Here is a 3,487-nt window from a genome sequence, read left to right as displayed (position 1 = left end):
GGTTCTCGTCACAAATATCGAACATGTTCATAATCGGCAATCTCTCTTTCCAAGACCGCCCGCCCGCCCGCCTGCCCGCCTGCCCGCTCGCCCGCCCGCTCACTCTTAGCATAGAAAATCAAACACGCATTTTTTGTAGAAGTCCGACAATTGGGCCCGTGCTACCGATGGTCGAGAGACGGAGATCCGGACCACAATGAGGCCGATTCCCCTGTAGTGTGTGCCGACCTTTACACAGCCTGCTCACAGTCCTGTGGTTTCAGATGTGATGTATGATGATTAGCTGGTGACAGCTGAGGTTACTAGTTTGATTTAGTGTGAGCTTCACTTCACAGATACAGTATTACAATCCTCTAATCATGATGTCAGTTGAGGTTTACGAAGTTATGGATGGAAAATCTTTCTTTAAGTAATGTAGGGAAGCTGTGGCTCAGTTTCCTGTCCTCCATCTGGCCATTTATCTGCGTCTTTAAGCAAGACGCTGAACTCCCAATGGCTCCCATTGGATGGTTCATGTCTCACATGACAACCTGCACCATTGGTGTGTGTCAATAGAAGAAAGTGATTAACACTGTAAAGCACTTTGGTAACTGATGGAAAGTGGACAATGATTATAGGCCCTAAAAGTGAAAATCAGTTTCCATTTAAAATTTTCAAAAAGTTCACTTTTAAAGGTTTATGTAAAGCCCTATATCAACAAATGGAAGAATGACTAAAATCTTTAAAACTCAACAGTTTCAAGCTACACTCAATGGGTACTCTATGGTTGCTAACCAGCCAATGGAAAGAAGCCTGATTCCAGTTAGGTCTTGTGAGAAGGTCTACAGTCTAGTCTAAAAATAGATAGATGTCCCAAACTGATCTGGAAGAAAGAATGTATTGATTACCAGTGTTCCAACGCCACAGAAACTAGAATTGAAAAGAAAGGGCTTGAAGCGCTAAAGAAAATAGGACGAAAGATCCTCCACAGTCCTCTTGTTGAATTGTTAAAGCTTTGTAAATTGTTAAAATCACATGATGCTGAATCGTGGTGCTAACTAGTGTAAGTCGTCACGGCAGATTCAAATGACATTTGATCCAGCAGCTCTGACCACAGCATTTCAATTGTCTCAGGTTGTTTTAGAAAGAATATGAAGAAAAGAAACCTGAAGAACTGATTCACAGTGCCAGTCTTCCTCCTGCGACTACAGTGCTGAAGTATGTTCACCAACTTTAAGGAGATGATGGCGGGTCGTGATTTAGTTACAGGTATTTCTCCATGCCAAAAGGGTAACGTGCTTTCAACACTACAGTTGCTGGTTGAATTTTCCCCCTGAGGGTTGGTTCATCTGTGACTGGACTGAGTGCAGGCCGAAAACAAATGCTAACAGAGAAGTTGTCATCACAACGTGATGCTAAATCAGTTCCAAGGAGAGCTGATAGATTAACACCGGTCACTTCAATAATATTGAGAATTGCTCTCATCTGCTCATAAAAATTATGTTTACCTGGTAGAAGACTGGAGTAGACAATTTTCCAAAAATATTTCATGTGCCCATCATCAAAGTATGATGCAACATGGAAGAAGAGCATTAGCTTTATACTAATGAATGTTAATGAGAGGCCTTCCTGGATTGTGGCCTTGTCGTGGCTGAAGGGCTTGCGTGGTCTGGTGACCTTCAGAGCTACGCCGTCCAGAGCACATGCTCCTGGTAGGGTCACCCAAGACAGCCAGGTCTGGAATGAAGGCCCAGACAAACACATCCTCTAGGTCTACGAAGCACGTCCAACTGGGAGGAGGCCCTGAGGTGTCCAACATACTAAAATTCATGCAGTATCGACAGTGACTCGTCTACATAGTCAGGTTCTCGAAAGGTGTTGAAAGCACTCTGGAATAGACTGGCATGCCTTTTCGGGAGTCTGGATAGCCAAGATATTTATTTGCCGAAATAAACCTACAATCCTTCCAATGAGTTGCCAATTTGACGCACTCTGACCATGCGGACAAGTGGTCCAGAGAAGGGATCCACCCCCCGAGCAGATGAGCCCAACAGATGGACATCAAACATTTTGTACCATCGTTGGTCTGCTGATTTAAGTAATTGATGTTGAGTTTTATGGGACGGACTGTGTTCAGCATATGGAATATGTTCTCCGGCTGTGTGAGGCTTTGTCCTGTGAGAATCTGGATGACTCATTACAACCCCCCCGCCCCCCCTCCCAGACGCCGCCCAATCCTGTTCTGGCACCTCTCCTTCTGTCCTGTATGGGGCGATAAGCCCCAATTATGACTGCCCTCGCCCGGAGTTCACACGTATATACACACACACACACACACACACACACACGTAAGCAAGCAGTATCACCAACAGCGACACACATGCAATGAGAGGTCTGACAATCAGGTGGCCCAGACAGCATTCCCCTCCGTGATTAGGCTTAGTGAGACATCTCCTCTCTCCAACCTGTCGCCAGTAGCTCTGCTCTGCCTTAACACCCAGCGGGGGTGTGTGTGTGTGTGTGTGTGTGTCAGTATGTATCCAGTCAGTGTGTCTGTGTCGAGTTTCTCTTTCACATACATCCACACGTTGTATGTGTGTGTCTGCTGTCTGCAGCCCCTAAAGCTGTGTGGATTAGTGACAAGACCCCATCAGAGCATGACAAGGCTTTTGTTTCTGGAGCCTAGTGGTTTATGGCTGAGCATGTGTGTGTAGGTGTGTGAGTGTGTGTGAGTCCGTGTGTGTCCATGCTGCTATGTGTGAGTGAATTGGAAGGCATGTATGAGAAAAGTTATTTGTTGTCTTTACTTCCCGGATTTTATTTCTTAATTGCAATGTGGAGATGGGGCAGCAGAAGGCATGTAGACTCGTCTGTGAGACAGACAGACAGACAGACAGACAGACAGACAGACAGACAGACAGACAGACAGACAGACAGAATTACAAATGAAAATGAATAATTTCTGCAAATGGTTACAAAGTTCTCTTGGAATTACATATAACAGCACTGCACATAAAAAAGACTTGTGCCATCATCATGTGCGAGATATAAACAGTAAAAGACTCCTTGCCCTGCAATAAATACAAGAATGTATCAATTTTGCATTTTCTTTTCAGAAAAGTTTTGTGTTAAAGCGATATTTTGAAAACGATGTATGTTTACACAGAGAAACACTGAAAACCATGCAGATTTGCTCATGGACCACAAGTGGATGCTGTTGACCATTTTGTAAAGAAACCACACACACACACACATACACCCACATGCGCCGAGAACAATATGCTATCTCCATGAACAGTGGGAGTACACAGACATTCGTATGAAAAAACAACCAAGTTGGATTGTTTGATTGATTGATTGATGGTGACTCTTGACTATAAAACTACCAGGTTCCAGGAGAATATGGCCTGGGAGTCATGACAATCTGGAGAAGAATATTGTTGTTATTGTCTACAAACTAAGCATGTGCAGACGAACTATTTACTACTATAGTATTTACCGTGGTGCA

This window comes from Blennius ocellaris (genome assembly GCF_963422515.1).
Source record: "Blennius ocellaris genome assembly, chromosome: 4".
Classification (NCBI taxonomy): Eukaryota; Metazoa; Chordata; class Actinopteri; order Blenniiformes; family Blenniidae; genus Blennius; species Blennius ocellaris.
This window is presented reverse-complemented; position numbering follows the sequence as displayed.